Raw genomic sequence first — 16827 nt, 5'->3', positions numbered from 1 at the left:
CAAATAGAATTCTCAATAGCCTTACGCTAACACTTTCACACTTTAGACTTTCAAAAGAAAATATTTCAGTTTCACATTTAGTTCCCAGTCATAAATCCTACATTTGCTCTCATGCCTTTGTGAAAATCTTGCAAATTTTGGAGGGCATGTGTTGTTCATCCACACTATTGGGTTTGGGTTTTCCTACTCCTGCCCCTTCCAAAGGAGGTTATCTAGGCATGTTATTAGACATGTTTCCATAGATGGAAAGGAAGAACTCCTGGCCAAGATCTCATTTTTGGGTAGGAAAAAAAATGGGAGAATGGGGTCTTTTTTCCTGCCTATAGCAATCTCAACCCATAACAGACAGGTAGAGCATATCGAGACCCTACAAGGCAACATGGTGCAAGGATGTTAGAGTTTCAGGGCCATTTGTAGTGGAGCATTGAGATTTATGTGAGTTCTAGTCAGGAGAGAGCAGAGCCCTGATTATAGAGCATAAAGGCAGAAAATTTTGAATGTATGGTGCAACCTTGCTCAGAGGAAAATGAGGCCTGCAGTGGCTAAGAGTGGGGAAATGAAAAGTATAAAAAGGAAAATGCCTGGTTGATTTCCAGCCAAAGACCTGAATCCATGTGAGCTTGTACTTGGGACTGAGATGCTACCTGGATGCCACTGACTCCATTTCAACCCAGAAACTACTCTCACATTGCCTTGACACTAACACCCTGGCCCCAGTCCTAACTCAGACTTTCTATCTACACCTTCTCCTACACAGATGAGATAATCTCCAAACATCATCTTTCACTGCTAAGATCCTCCAACTTTGCTCTACTCTAGTCTACTCCTCATCCAGAAAAGTATAAATCTTTTTGTCATTCCTCTGCATGACACTTTCCAATGGCTTTTCAGTGCAAATAAAGTATAATAAATTGAATGGTGCCCCTCCACTGAATATGTCCACTGGGAATCTGTGATTTGGGACTTATTTGGAAGAAGGACCTTTGCAAATATAAAATTAAGGATCTTGAGATGAGATCTCCCTAGATTATCCAAATGGGCCACAAATCCAATGATGAGTGTCCTGGAAGAAGAGAAGAGGTAGGGAGAAGAGAAGATACCCAGAGAATATTTTGTGAAAACAGAGGCAGAGATGAATGTAATGTATGTACAGACCAAGGAACACCAAGGATTACCAAAAGCCACCAGAAACTAGTGAAATGGATTTTCCTTCGGAGCTTCCAGAAGGAATTAACCCTATCAATACCTTGATTTCAGACTTTTAGCCTCTAGCACTGTGAGAAAATAGATATCTGGATTTTTTTAACCATCTAGTTTGATAATTTGTTGACAGCCTTAGGAAAATTAAACATTGAGTATAAACAATATTTTACTAACATGATTTTATACCTGGGCTCCTGCATACCACTCAGACTTAACCTCTTACTACTCTCCACCTCACTAGTAGGCTCTCCTCAAATTCTCCCCTCTGTTTCTTCAACACTCCAGCATTTCCCTCCATGGGGCCTTTGCCTGTTGCCATTGTCTGCTTGGAAGTCTCCTTTCCACCCTACAGTCTTCTCATGAGAAGATGGCTCCTTGTTGTGTGTGAGACCCTCCTGAATCTCTCTACCAAAGTACTCATTATCTCCCCAGCCCATTTCTTTTTTCCATTTCTTTCCTTCTTTCCGTATCACATTTCTTTGCTTTATGGACTCATCACAAAAGATGAACATCTTTCTCTCTCTGACCCTCCCCTGCTCACGCTCTCTCTTTCTCTCTCTCTCTCTTTCTCAGAAACAAATAAAAAATTTTAAAAAGATGAACATCTTTGTGTACTTATTAGATTGTGAGCTCAATAAGGGTAGAGTTTTTGTCTACTCATTTATTCAAAAAATATTAAATGAACATCTGTTATGTACAGGCAGCATTCTAGGCATTTGGGAAATGTCATGAACCAAACAAAAGCAGTCTCTGCTCTTTTTTCTTTTTTTTTTTTTAAAGTAGACTCTATGCCTACATGGGGCTTGAACTAACAATACTGAGATCAAGAGTCATACACTACCAAACTAATCCAGTCAGGAACCCCAGTCTCTGCTCCCATGAACCTACCTTTTAGCTTATTTTCCAAGGCCATCTCCCCATATCTGAAGCATTCCCTGCTATCTATTGGTCACTCATTTAATGTTAATTGAATGTTAATTGAATAACGTCACTAATTCTCTGTCTTTTCCCAGCAAAGCTTGGCTCTACTTGTTAAAGGATTTAATAAATCCAGACAATTTTAGAGACCTTCAAACTTGCCATTTACAAGACCTTTGTCTTATAAAGACGTTGGAATTCCTTCAGCAGTCTTGTCTCATCCCCAGGTTTTGGGCGTTTCTACTAGTGTGACTGGAAATAAGATTCCCCCTTAGAACATGTGTGGGGAAACCAAACAAAAGATCAAGCCACACTGGACTCTTGCAAGGCTTTGCCAAAGATGGCAGACCCCAGGGCACTTGGCTCAATTAACCACTGCCATGTCTAAAGGTCAGCCTCTGGGACGGTTTAATTGTGGCCATTAAAGTGTTTGAGCAGCTGCTTCATAGCAGTAATTTGGAGCCCAGGAGAAACCAGAGGCAGCGACACACCAGGTCACTTGAAAAAAGGCCACCTGGGCTCCACATACAGCCTGATAACAGATGGGGATTTCCAGAAGTATTTAACCTGGCTTAGAGGTCGTGGCCTAACTAAAAGTAGGTCTCCCTTCATTCCAAAGTGAAATCATAAACTGGTTCTGTGCCATCCCCCTCCCCTGCCCATCGATTCATGTCCTCCACATTTTTCCATCCTTGACTCTGAATTCCGGAAACAACATTACTCAATTCATCAATTAATGAATGAACAGGCATTAACTTAGCACCTGTTTTATGCAAAGCAATGGCAAGGGTCCTACCACATTTCTACCTCCTTCAGCTCTTTACACCCCAGCCCTGCTCAGGTCTACACCCCAAAGACATGATTAGCTCCCCATGGGCATACTTTCCAGCTCTGCCTAGATATGGGCTCAAAATTTTTATTAATCCAACCCTCTGGGCATTCACTATCCATTGCTTGGGACTGGTTCTGAGACAAACTTTTTACTCTCCTTGAATTTCTATCTAATCTCCTCCTTTGACTAATTAGTTTCAATGACTTGCTAACACTACCCAGCTGGTTTGTGGCAGACTTGGAACCAAGGGACCCTGTCTTCTTGTCCAGGGCTATGTATGGTGCTGTCTAAACACAGGTAAATATCAACCCAGAGCGAACTAGATTTGTTAGCCAAAACAAAAATATGATCTAAATTAATAAAAAGTGCAAAATAAAGTAATATATAGCATTATATTGTAAAATTTAGGATATAATGTTATACATTACCTGCGCAATGTATAATGATATACATTATGATTAAATGATATATAATCATAGCTATCATTTACAGGCTCTCTTATTACATTTTTATAGCATCTCTATATGATAAGTAATATCTTCCCTATTTCACAGATGAGGAAACTGAACCCCAGAGAGTTTAAGCAACTTCCTGCAAGCTGCTAAATAATAATGATGGGGCTGGATTTGGACCCTGGTAGACTCCTCCGTATGCCTTGCTTCCTGTTCACACAACCACCATTGTTGGGAAAGAATTCTCTTAATTCTACACAGCTGGTGAGCAGAGACACTGACCACTTTTTGTTCTAATCTATCTTTTCAAGGATGTCTCTAGAGTGAACACCCCTAAGGAGTAGACCTAGTACGTCTCTGCTGAGAAGATGATACATTTGTTTGGTGTCCAGTATAATAAAGATAATGTCTCCCTCCACGACCATATGTAAACAAGGTTTGCTCACGGATTGTGAGGGAAGATTAGAATTTTCTAAGCTCAGGGTTCCATGGATATAACTTAGACCCACAGCATAGGCATTGTTCCATGGGACCTGGGGACAAGGGAGACCAGTGCAACATAACATGTAAGTTGCCTGCTGTGCCATGAGTAATAAAGTCACTTGTCTCTCACTCAGAAATCAGGAGTCTCATGACAGCTTGCAAGTAGGGTAGAATCTCAGACCCTTCACAATTCTTAACAACCACAAGTCCAGCAGAATAAAAGATCACAGGACATTGGGTTGCTTCTGCCTGCCATCTCCATTGGGACCACGTATTGTTCATTAATCCCCTTTGCAACTAAGGTTACTCACCTAGGGTCCCCATCTCCTCTGGTGGCTGAATAAATATGCCTGAAGTTAGTCTGAAGATAATTATTATCTTTTCCTCTAACAGATAAAAATAGCATTTCCATAATGTCTTAACCTTAGCTGTTTCAGGGAACATGGGAAGCCAGAANAGCGCATATCTGGACTACACTACTCTTTCCCACCTGGCCAGCCCTGCCCACCCCTTCAGAGAGGTCAAGGATTAATTAACATTGTTCACCCAGGCCTCTCAGGCCAGCCCCATTCATCCTTCCTTGTCCTGGAATGAGTTCTTGGCTTGACTTTGACTGTAGAGACCTCGTCCTGAGTGCCTACTGTCAGAATAAATATATGAATGTCCCCATTCTGATTTTTCCTTTCTCAGGTCATATGAATCATTAGATCAAATCTCAGAAAATGTTCCATGAGACTGATTTACAAGATAAGCTGTTGGAGGAAATTAAATCCACACCTCCCAGATGTACCTTCCCACATGACGTAGAAGACAGGACCTCAGGCTCATGGCAAGGTATTTGGCCAATGGGTAGGGCCAGACATGTCATCACTGTCCTTCAGCAAGGAGATAGCAGCAAAGGGGAGGAAAGAGCAAAGACATTAATTAATGACTTAGATTGAAAGGAAACCAAATAGATGAGAGCACAGAAGAGGTTTTTAGTAGTTATCATGAGATTTGAGACATCATGAGAATCCGATGTCTAGAAAGCATTTCTCCGAAACTCTGAGAAAGTGTAAAATTCATGTGTCATCCCCTTTGAGAAAATTAGTTACAATTCGTATTAACCTTCAAAGTTTTTAGAGTGTTCCTTGTGTTTTTGCTTAATATGACTCTGCTCTGAGACCAGCCTCACAGAGCCCCAGCCCATCTCTTACACTGAATTAAGGACACACAGCAGTTTGTCACTCCTTCCTAGCAATGGTCCATTTCTTGGGTTGCTTTACTTTTCCTACAATTTTTATCCAACTAGCAAGCAGAGTGGACATCAGAGAATGAGAACTAGAATTTTTTTTTGCTATGATGAGGATAAATATAAATACATGAAAAGAGAAGAAAGTAACTGGAAGAAGAAGAAAAGAAAGGCACCCCCCTGAGGGTTCTCATAACAACTACATAAAGTAAGTATGTTAGCTCCACTCTACCTAGGAAACTAAAGCAAAGTTTAGGAATCTTCTTCTTTACCTGTATAAGAGTAGACTAGTGGCTATAGCAACCTTAAAATTTCTGCTGCCTATGAAAACTTCCATGAAAACTTCCTTTTTATCTCATGTGACATTCCAATTTAGTCTGGCCATGGATGAGGGTGGAGGTGATAATTGGCTAGAATCCAATCATGTGACCACACATAATGCAAAAGAGGCTGGGAAATGTTGACTGGCCACGTGCACAGGAAGAGGAGAAGAGGGATGTTGAGAAGCCCCAGCAGGCTCTTTCACTAAGGTAAAACAATTAGTAAGTGGGGGCAGCCTTCCTATCTAGGTCTAGAGGACTCTAAAAGTAATACACTCAGCTAAAGTGCTATATCATTTCCTATTCTAAAGCTTTATTTACTTTTTTGATTAGGATAGATCACCTCACACTTCTTTAGTGCCCTTTTCATAGACCTCCCCCTCCCCCATTTAAAAAATCAACTTCGGATCTTTTAATTCATGACATGAATCTCATCAGAATTTTGGTTCCCATTCATTTTTACTGTGTAAGATTTGATACCGATTGAAGGGAGAACAGTGAAAATATATGTCACACCTTTATCATCTCCCTGCAATAGAGAAATGGGGTGGGGTTGGCAGGACTGGGGGTGTTGAAGGTCTCAGCAAGAATGAACCCGTTATCTGAAAGAGAACCATGGCCAGAGAAGAAAGAGAGAAACCAAGAAGACGCTCTTCAGAAGCTCCTTCCAGAAACTTGTGCCCAAAGATTGGCCCAGAAATATTGTATAATCGCTCAAATGGCTTTTGTCAAGCATTATCCTGAAAATGTTCCCATTTTTATATGCAAATACCTTTCCTTTCCTCCATCTGAAAGCCACATGTGATTTTCAAGCAGCCAGCACAAACAGACTGACAGACAACATCCCTCAGGAAATGGTTGATATGCCATCAGGTTTCAACACTCGGATCCTCCCCCCTCTGGAGCAGGCCTATAATTCTGCATTTGTGTAAATACATATGTGTGGCATATTTATTCACATGCTGCTGGGGAGAGCAAATGACTCTGCATTCTTTCCTTGGTTATACAGTCAAGAAGCGACTGCATGTTCACAGCATGCTATTGTCTCCCATGATGGGGAGCCCACAGGTGCTCCCCAAATAGGCTAGAGCTTGCCTTGCAAGGACCACAGATCTCTTCTGGCCACCTGTCCCCAACCCAGGAAGAGTTGGGGTAGATTCTTCTTCCTCCACGTTCCCTGCTCAGTGCTCCCATCATTCTGGATACAGAGCTTTTGTTGCTCACCATAGTGTAAATGCTTGTTTATATATGTTCTCAAGCTTATGGGCAATCCATCCATTTTTATAACCTGCTACAGACCATGACGTATAATAATTCTATAAAATTTTATTTATAAATGAATGGATTAATAAAGAAAAACTTAGACCCTTACACAATTTTCCTTAACAATCCAGGGGTCTAAAAATTTGGCATCAAAGGATTAATAAGTGTTCTGGTCCCACCTAAAACCTTAAGCATTTGTTAAACCTATGTTATTACCATAATGCTTTTCAGTTCTAATCCTAGTTAGGAATTTAAATGTAATTCTTTAAGTCGTAAACTGACTTTTCTCAGTGCCTATGATGTTCCATATAAGCATTGTTCCTCTCTAATTGCATGTATTAATGTATCTAATCTTCACCCTGACAGCAGGTGCTATTAGTATACTCATTTTATAGATAAAGAAACTGAGGAAACTGTCACAAAAAGGATAAGTAATTTGCCCACAGACCCATGATGTCAAATGTAGAGGCCAAGACTTGCTCAGGAAGATTGGCTCCTGGTTGAGTTCTTAAACACTATGCGAAACTCATTCATTTAACAACAATTTAATGATATCTAATGATGTGCTCAATTACAATAATTTCAAATAATGTGAAGTGATCTGAAGGAAATGGTTTGATATGGTAAGAGAAAGGAACACCAGCAGGAGGGGACCAGAGACGTTCACTCTACAAGTTCACTTTTGAGTTGAGACCTGTTTGATGAGAAGTGACCAGCCAGGCCAAGCTGAAAGGGGTATGTGTTGTGCAGAAGATAGTGCAAGTCACAGAAGACTGTGAAACAGGGGGGGGCTTGAGATTCTGAGGACCAGGCCAGCAGAGATGGAGTAGAGCAGTTGGGGAGGATAGTGCAAGATGAAGTCAGAGTGATGGGCAGAAGCTAGATCAAGAGAGATGCCATTAGAATCATAATCAGTGCAATGGGACACCACTGGTGGGTTTGAAATCACTGTGCTTCTTTTGTGTAGACTTGGGTGGGCAGATTTCAGTGGAAGAAGAGGAATCATGGGAAGGTTGATAAGTTCAGATGGGAGCTGATGGAGGCTCAGACTAAAAGAGTAGTGGTTGGGGAGGCATGGGTGGTGCCCAGACGAGGTGGGGATGATGAGAAGCGCTTAGAAGGTATTTTGGTGATCCTGTGCCCATAACACTTCCCAAATGGAAGCAGGAAAGGACTGTTCTGGAGAATCAGCTGATCTAGTCTCGTTGGAAGAGACATTAGAGGTCAGAAAGTGGGGATGACCCTTTCTTGATCAGTAGGCATCTTCAATGCTCTGGTTCCTGACTTGGAGTCGTGCTGCATGGAGTCTCTTCAGTGAGACATCATCATTCAAAATCTATTAGAATGACGTCCAGGAACTGTCAGAGCTGTTTACTTCCCCTGCCATCAGGGGATATGTGTATTCACATAACACTGAAGGGCATTCACTCATGCAGAGTGGATGGGAATTTGATAGGTAGATATGTCCCCAAGCAGAGGGAACAGGTGGAGTAGAATGTAAGGTCAGGAGAATGCAGGGAGAATTGGGGGCAAGTGTAGAGAGAGAAAGCTGAGAAGAGAGCAGTGAGAGACGCATTTAGGGCGGGTGTGGAATTTTTGTTCGCATAGTTTATCTTTAAGGTAGTAGAGAATCAGCAATAAATTTTAGGAAAGGGAGAGAAAGCCGTGAAGTGTTAGAGCTGAAAGGGACCCAGCAATTACCAATTCCACCTGCTTAGTAATGTACATTTTCCTGTCTCCCTTTTAAAGAAATAATCCCAGAGTCAGTGTGCATTCCCTATGTATAACCCTACAAACTTCATTATGTCAGCAACTCATGCTGTACTGGGGTCTTTTGCGGAGGGTAAATCAGTAGGTAGTTTTGAGTGCTTATTGTGTGTCAAGTTCTCAGGAAAAACCAAAAATTACTAAGACCAGTCCCTTGACTTCCATTCCTACCAGTGATCTCAAACGTACCCACCCTGAAAATGTGGGGCCAAATGTAAACCCCATCATACAAACTAGATTCTCTATGCCACCTCCTTCATATGCTTGTATGTTGGAGTGTTCTTTTGACCAAAACTTCAGGCTCTTCAAATGGAACACCTTATTGCACAAAATAGCAGAGAGGCTCATATCTTCAACTATGTGAAGTGAATGTGTTAAGAAAAGGAACAGCCTTAGGAATAGAGACATTAAAAAGCAACTTGCCTGATTTTTCTGAATATCCAATATCTTTTTGCAGAGTTAGACATTTTTTTAGTTATTTAGCAAAGAACAAAGTAACAATAATTTAAACAAAATAACAGTTTATTTCTCTAGCTTAAGAACCTGCGCTGGTGGAAAGTAGGCAAGATTATTGATACCTGAACTCATGAATCCTGCCGCTTTGCAGTTCACTAGTGTTGCACTTTTCCACATGGTCACAGAGGGCTCACCCCTACCCTGTCCATAGACTAGCTAGTGACAAGGAGGAAGAGAGGAATGGCAAGCCAATCCCTTTCTTTTAAGGACATAACCCAGAAATAGCATACATCTATTTTTGTTCACAAGTCATTTTGTTCACATGTCATTGACCAGAAATGAGTCACATGCCCACACCTTGTAGCAAGGAAGGCTACTTAAAATTCTGGAATGAGAGTACCAAAAGAGAGAAGGGAACATGGATATTGAGCAACCTCCGCATAAAGAGAATTTGTGATGATTCTAGAATCATCTAATATTGTTATATTGACCATTCTCTGGGTAACATCTCTAACAGCTTTCACTCACGTCTAGTTCTGAAATGTTAGGATATAAATGAATCATCTTCAAGAGTTTTTCTTTAAATGAAAAATTTTAAGCTCCATTTCTAATAAATCCAGGAATCGGCATTTTTAAAGGACACCATGGATGATTTGTATGTGGTTTCCACAATTTGGGACTGGTGGCCACCACTATGGGTAAATAGAATTTAGGAATGGTTTAGCTTTGAAAAATTAAAGTCTACCGCTGTTGGCAGGCACATTGAAACTGGAGTTTAGACCAGCTTTATAATCAGGAAACCAGTGACCTGAACTGAAGGATCTTAAATTTCTTTATCAGTGTTGAGATTATGTTAATCAGCCTTTCTCACCCTAGATCCAGAATTCCTTGGGTATAGAGAAATTATGGCACCTTGAAAACTTGAGTCATTTACCTCATGATGCTGTACTAAACATAATACTAATAAGTTGCCATTTTATATGGTTTTACACACACTGTTTTGGATTTATCTCACTTGGTCTTCCTAGTAAGCAAAATTTACAGGTGAGGTAGTTGAGCGATCAGATTGCCTTGGTCATAGGCTCCGTATCCAGATCTTCCTCTCAGGGCTAGTGTTCTTTCTCTTGTACTGCACTGCTTCTCCTTGCTTCTCATCCTAAGTGAGATCAAAATAGAAACAGCTCAAAATAGAGCAGAAGCAGTGAGCAGAGGGAAGGGTAGACAAATGCATTATAAAAAGCATGAGGTAACAACACAGATGAACCTCAAAACATTATGCTAAGTGAAAGAAGCCAGACACAAAAGACCTCATGTTGTATGATTCCATTTATGTGAAATGTCCAGAAAAGACAAACCTATAGAGACAGAAATAAATTAACAGTAGCCTAGGGCTGAGGGTAGGAACAGATTAACTGTAAATGGGCATGAGGGATCTTACCGAGGAGATGAATATATTCGAAAACTGGATTATGCCGATGGTTACACAACTCAGTAAATTTACTAATAATCACTGAACTGTACCCTTAAAATGAAAGGATTTTATAATTTGAGTCAATTATAACTCAGAAAAGTTGTTTTGAAAAAGCATGAGGTGTTAATATTAGAAGTCTAGATATCATTTTTGGCTCTCCCACTTAAAACTTTGATTTAGTTGGGAAAGTAATTCAGTATCCCACAGACCCTGAATTCTCATCTCTAGAATGGGGATAAAAATAGTGTCTGTCTCCTACAGCATGTAATTTCTTAGCACACTGGAAGAGCAAGAAAAAAAAAAAGTAAGCTTGGAGAGCATCTGTCCACTTTGGCTTCCCACAGATTTGTGAGTACCACCTAACATTCCCTTTTACTTCTTAACTGAAATCCAGAAACTGTTTTCCTCTCAACATACACATTTGAAGAATTAATTTGTGTTTTGCCTCATCGCGCGGTAATGGCATTGGCTGGACAGTGGATCTGAGTCACAGCCTTGGCAGTTCACACCAGAGCATTAAGGCAGCAACAATAACCAAGATGGCGGCTCTGATCACTAAACACTATTTGCATCAGACCAGTGCAAATATGCCAGGCTTCTTATTTTCCTGGAATTACTTTCTGACAAAAAAAAAATGATTTAAATTATTTTAAGTTGTTTATTTTATCATCTCCTTCCTTCCTCATGTGATTCTTAAGCATTTAGCGTTAACACATTATGTTCCTCGGATAGAAGCCTCTTAATGTCAACTTATCAAAAGCTAATTGCATTTTCTTTGAGGTCGAAAACACTTGATAGCTGATTTTTTTTTTTGGAAAATTATTATTTAAGTCAGCATCACTTTTCTACCTAGCATTCTGGGAGATCTGCCGTGTGTATGCTCAACCTGCTTCCGGTCTAGGAGGTGCTTGTAACAAATGCAGGCTCTGCTGGGGCAGGGCTAAAAATCTCCTCCTCCTGTATTGCAGAGGTTTCTGTGCTGTTTAATGCATCCTTAGCAGATTGGCACACCAGTTTCCTGGTATAATTTAATGTTAAATAACACTCTAAAACTGTGTCAGGAAATAAGTATGTGTAAAATGTCACCTTTGGAAAAAAAGAAAACAATTACAGTTATGACATGCAATTTGCATCAACCTCTTTCGAGATAATTAAAGAAAGATAACAGAAAACACTAGCCAATAAATGGGCTAGCAAGGAGGAAAAAAGAAGAGTCTTTGTATTTCCATGGTTCCAGATTTCCTTAGCATATCCAAGCCAGTCTTTTTCTGAGTCTACTGAACAAGCATTTGTCATAAGCTTTACTGTACCATGAAGTTATGATTAATATTACAGCTCAAGTACAGCGGGTTGAAAGACCACATTCATTTTCAAAGTCACGTCGCATTGATTAGAATTCACTGCAGGTTATTCAAATAACGATCTTCTCTTTCCCCAGGAGAATCTCTGTCTGATTTTTCTTTATCCTCATTAAAGATCCCAGGTGCAGACAAAGCTTTACGTATTTCTAATTTGCATTATCCTTGGGAAGGAGTAATTCACATACCTTTAGTATATAGCACTTGTTTTTGTACTTTGCTCTTTCCTATAATCTATTTAAATAAATCAAGAAACTTAGCCTTTATAAACCCTTAGACAATAGAAAATGCCAAATTTTTACTGTCTTTAGTAATGTGTCCATGGATCCCAAACCCTCCATGCCCTCCATGATAAATCAGATAAATTGAGGCATTTTTGTTCCATTCTTGGCTGTACTTGGCTTAAAAAGACAATGATTTCTTTCTTTCTTTCTTGGGGGAAAAATTCATTTTGGTGTAAAGAGCAGCTCAGAGCATTTTTTAGCCTTCCCAGAGCTGAAAAGCAAAGGTTCATCAAACAGTAAATGTGGTAGTCAGATAATCCCCAACAGAACCTGATATGTTATTTGGCTAATTAGATAAATTTCTATGCAAGGACTGATCAATTATTGCTTCTGTTGAGATAATTTATTAGCTACTCTTCCCAGTTTAGCATTTTTATAGAATCACATATGGATTTCATTGGCATAAGGTGTGGGCCTCAAAACTGTGACAAAGAATTCTGCCTTGGACTATTTTTACCTTTAGTTTTTGTGTAATGAGTTTAGCCTGAAGCAGACTGACAGCATTGTTGACATTTCATTGAGTTTCCATTTCTCAAGAGAGGAGAAATTTTAGCTAATTAAATAATGTTAGAGTGCTTTAGAAACTACAAAGGCAGCACAAAACCGTGCAGAGTCACACCAGGTTTGTTAAGACCACTCGTAAATTTGTGAGATCTTTAGAAAATTGAAGTCTGCATAACAAAACTTTTAAAGTGACTCAGAGTCTCAAAATGATGTGGCTGACATAATTGGAAAGATAGGAGAAGAACAACTGAAGAGAATTTTCATAAAAATAATCATTTTTCAGAATCTGTTTCCTTGGGTAGTACAGCAGCTTCATGACTCTGAAACACACACGCACGTGCACGCGTGTGTGTGTGTGTATGTGTGTGTGTGTGTGTATGTGTGTGTGTTTCACATTAAAAGTTAGCTGTGCTATTTACAGGGTGGAATTGTAACTTCCAAGCCAGTGAATCAGCATTTACCGTGCGTTTAGGTATGAATGAAAACTGGTCTATAACCTCCTCGTTCATTTTTCAGGGACAACATGGTTTTCTGTGATCTGTGAACCTGCTCCTGACAAGTCTTTGCATACATAACCAATATAAGGGGAAATTAAACATTTGTTAGCATTTCTAGTTATATATTTCTTCTAGAAAAATTTGCAGTCCGGATCAGAACCTCGTTGAGTCTGAGTAAAATGGAATGGAGTGTGTACATGTGAAAAAACAACAACAAACTTTCAATTCAATGAGGGACTAGTAAAATTTTAATGAACAATAACTAGAGATTCCACTCAAAAATGTCTTTTCAGTTGAGCTTGACAGGGTAGCCCCATGGATTCAATATAAACGTAAGTCAATGATAGAACCCAAAAGCAAGACAGAAATGTTACCATGTCCACTTAGAGAAATATGCTAAGTCATTCTGATTGTAAGATGACAATGTAGCTGTTGACATTCAGGAGCCATGTTGTAAATGATGACAAAGTGATACCTCCTCTGGAATAAATAAAATTTGAAAAGGGCATTTCATAATGAAATAGACACCTACTGTGTGTTTATGCATGTGTAGCATGTATGCATATGCGCACATGTGCACATCTGTGTGTGTGTCTCCAATCTGAGAATCTCAGAGAGGAAGGCACGGAGAAGCCATTGAGATTTATTTCCCCTTTAAGCCTCAGGGAACCTTTGAGATTTCATTGACATTAATTAAGCCCACCCCAGGATCATGGGCTTGGTGGGCTTGGTGAACTTTTGTTTTAAAAAGCAAGCTTGCTTGCCAGAGGAGTTTTTTTTTTTTTTTCCCAAGCTCTCGTTTTATTGTGGTTTCCAGCAGGGGATCTTGTTTCAAGGGATATGATCAAAGTAAAGGACATTTCTTCTGGGACATATTTTACATAGATTAAATCTCATTATGCAACTTACTCTTTAGTCTATATTCTTTTTTATAAGCTCCTATTGTATGAATGAATTTAACATAGAAAAGTGTGAATTTATTACATCAGATGGATATACTAAGCTCCAATGAAGTTAAGGTCCAGTAAAGTCAAACACTTTCCGTTTTTCTTATCAACAGTGAATTTCAGCTCACAGAGTCTTAGTGAAATCTTAAATGAGGTCTCTCTCTCTCTCTGTCTCTGTCTCTGTCTCTCTCTCTCTCTATATATATGTATATATGTACATATATATGACTATATATATGACAGTGGATTTAAGATTTCCATAGCCTTTGCACAATTTTATTTTTAAATATCAAGTGATTCCTTTAAAGAATATTTTGTAATTTTTTGGTTTTTCTGCCTTGTTTTTAAACTATTTCCCTGACTTTTTCAGGCAATTTATTTTGTATGTATTAAGAAGTATGCTGTAGGATGGATCATAGGAAGTTATATTTTCTCACTGAACATTCGGAACTTGAAAATTTGAGATAGGGTCCAGAAAATCTTACATTGGAGATAGACACTAGCTAAATCTATAGAACAAATTCAAGCTTGCACCAAAATGTTCAATTCTGAGGAAAAATTGTTCAATAGCAAACTCTTTCATACCTATATATTATTGCTTTTAGTATGATATTTTAATATAATATCTTGAAAATCTAAGAAAGACAAACACGCTGAGTACCAAATCTGCTTTCCCACAGCCACAAAATAGGGGAAACAATGTTACAAAACACAATGTGAGATTCAGTAGCCTCTGCCCAGAACCCTGATATTTAGATTACATAAAAGTTAACTTTTTTAGTTATTTTCTGTAAAAACTATAAAATGTGAGTCTATAGTGAACATTCATTTCAGAATGTAAAAAAACCACATGCTCCACATAGAAGTGAAAACCATGCTGTCTTTTCAATAGTTTTGTTATTTGATTGCCAAAGTAAGATATGTATTTTCAGATCTAATCTCACTTTTGTTTTTTTGCGAATTCATTGGACTTGCAATTAAAATGGCAAGGGCAAACTGAGGAATTGATACTTTTTAGCTGGATCAAAAGGTCCGATGCATAGTCAAGTTTCAGATAAATTGCTCATTCTAGTAATTTTCTTCACCATTTGGTCTCAAAATAAACAGCTTCCTCTAGGGGAGTGTAAGTCCTCTCCTGTTTCAGGTCTCAGGGCTCTCTACTGTGCATTTAATAAAAAAGTGATGTATAACACTATTTGCAATTGTGTTAGAGTATCTGAGGGGTTCAATTGCCTCCACCTATATATATATGCTGGGTGCCTTACACCCATGTCTGAGAGAGAACTATCGTAAGAAGCTAAACTGGGGGTCAGTTAAGTGGTTAATCAGAACATCAACAGTTTTCCTCTTGATCAATGAAAGTCAAATTCCCTGCATAAGTGGTTACCTCGTCTTCAAAACTAGAAACATAATTAAACCAGAAGGAGCCTGTTATGATTGGAGGGGAGAGGCTAGGGCTAGTTAAGCTCTAACAAAGAAAATGAATTCATGTTAAGCTTGGCACAAAATGCAGTCTTCCTGTTCTGATTAGATTATGTAAAATGTATTTCCTATTTCTTTTGAAAGAAAATAAAGCTATTTCTGTAACTATTCAAAAAGTATTTTGGGATGCAGTGTGTCTTCCCAAACATATTAGTTCTTTGTGGTTTTCTGGTACTAAGCTTTCCACTGAGTCTGTTCCCAGAATCCTCCCCTCCCCTCTGTGGTCTCATGTCTTTACGATGACCTCAATAATCTTCGGCCTCCTCACTTAGCTCACTTCTGAATAAATATTTCTCCAGACGACTTCTGCATAGCTTAATAATGTATGCACTATCTACCTGAGGCAATAAATTTCCAAAATCTATACTATTTATTGTGTTCTAATTCGTTATGGCTGTAATAATTTCTATTGAATTCCCACTATCTAATTAGATTTTATAGCTTTTATAGTATAGTATAGAGGATATATTTTTTCTCTTGCTATGAGTTAATCTTAGCTAACTTTAAATAAAATGAACATAATTATCAAATTTGTGAAAACATTTAGAGGAGAATGCATGTTCAAAATGTGCTCTTGTCTATTCCATCACGAAATGCCCTTTTTTCATTCCGCTCTATTTTCATTTAGCTGTTCTCCCCTAGATAGTTACGTTGTGGTTATTTCAATGTTGATATGTTATTATCTGCTTGTGCATTAATCAAGGTAATGGTGCAAGTAAAGATAATCTTGGCAAAAACAAAACAAAATTAATGTCACGTGAATTTTGGCCAGATGTGAAAAGTGCCACATTCCCTGTTAAGTTCACTTGTCCAAGAAGCTATTGGCGACACTGTCCTGAACTGTCAGGGTAGAATAACATTGTAACTACTGATAACAAGGCTCCCCTTTCTATAGCACTGAAAACTACATACCTCAGCACTGGGTCCATTGAACTCTATATGTTATTTTCAAGATGAATGGGAGTGACATGCCCTAATCAAGTGTTCCCTTTATATTGCAGCAAACAATAAGATCATCCTTCAGCACTTTCTAGAACCGCCATGCAGCCAGCCCAGGCCCTGGATATCAGCCTAACAGACTCCATTACCATTCCAGTCATTCTTTTGCAAAATACTACTGAAAAAGCAGTTACACATGGGAACCCTGAAATTTTTCTATAAAANGGGGGGGGGGGAGTGTGTGTGTGTGTGTGTGTACAGTCTAATACATAAGGTAATCTGTAAAATGCAATGCTATAAAAATGTATAATGCCTAAAGACAAGATTACGACCATTTTTTTGTGGGAGTTTTGTTTTAATTTAAAGACAGCCTACTTTAGAACATTAAGAAAAAACAAATATGGTGGAGAGTCCAGACAG

General features: G+C 38.9%; 1 long non-coding RNA gene across 2 annotated transcripts; it reads left to right on the top strand.

Annotated features, from left to right (window-relative positions):
- Positions 1-3909: 3909 nt before the first annotated feature.
- On the top strand, positions 3910-16625 carry LOC144237658 (uncharacterized). Of its 2 annotated transcripts, none has more exons than XR_013336914.1 (3): positions 3910-3971; positions 4579-4722; positions 16470-16625. It is a non-coding gene; the product is annotated as an uncharacterized LOC144237658 (long non-coding RNA). The 2 variants fall into 2 exon arrangements; XR_013336915.1 differs by lacking the exon at positions 16470-16625 and adding an exon at positions 5180-5321.
- Positions 16626-16827: the final 202 nt, after the last annotated feature.

The sequence above is a fragment of the Crocuta crocuta genome, unplaced genomic scaffold (assembly GCF_008692635.1).
Source record: "Crocuta crocuta isolate KB4526 unplaced genomic scaffold, BGI_CrCroc_1.0 scaffold235, whole genome shotgun sequence".
Taxonomy (NCBI): Eukaryota; Metazoa; Chordata; class Mammalia; order Carnivora; family Hyaenidae; genus Crocuta; species Crocuta crocuta.
The sequence above is the reverse complement of the archived record's forward strand: the minus strand, read 5'-3'. Positions and strand labels throughout refer to the sequence as shown.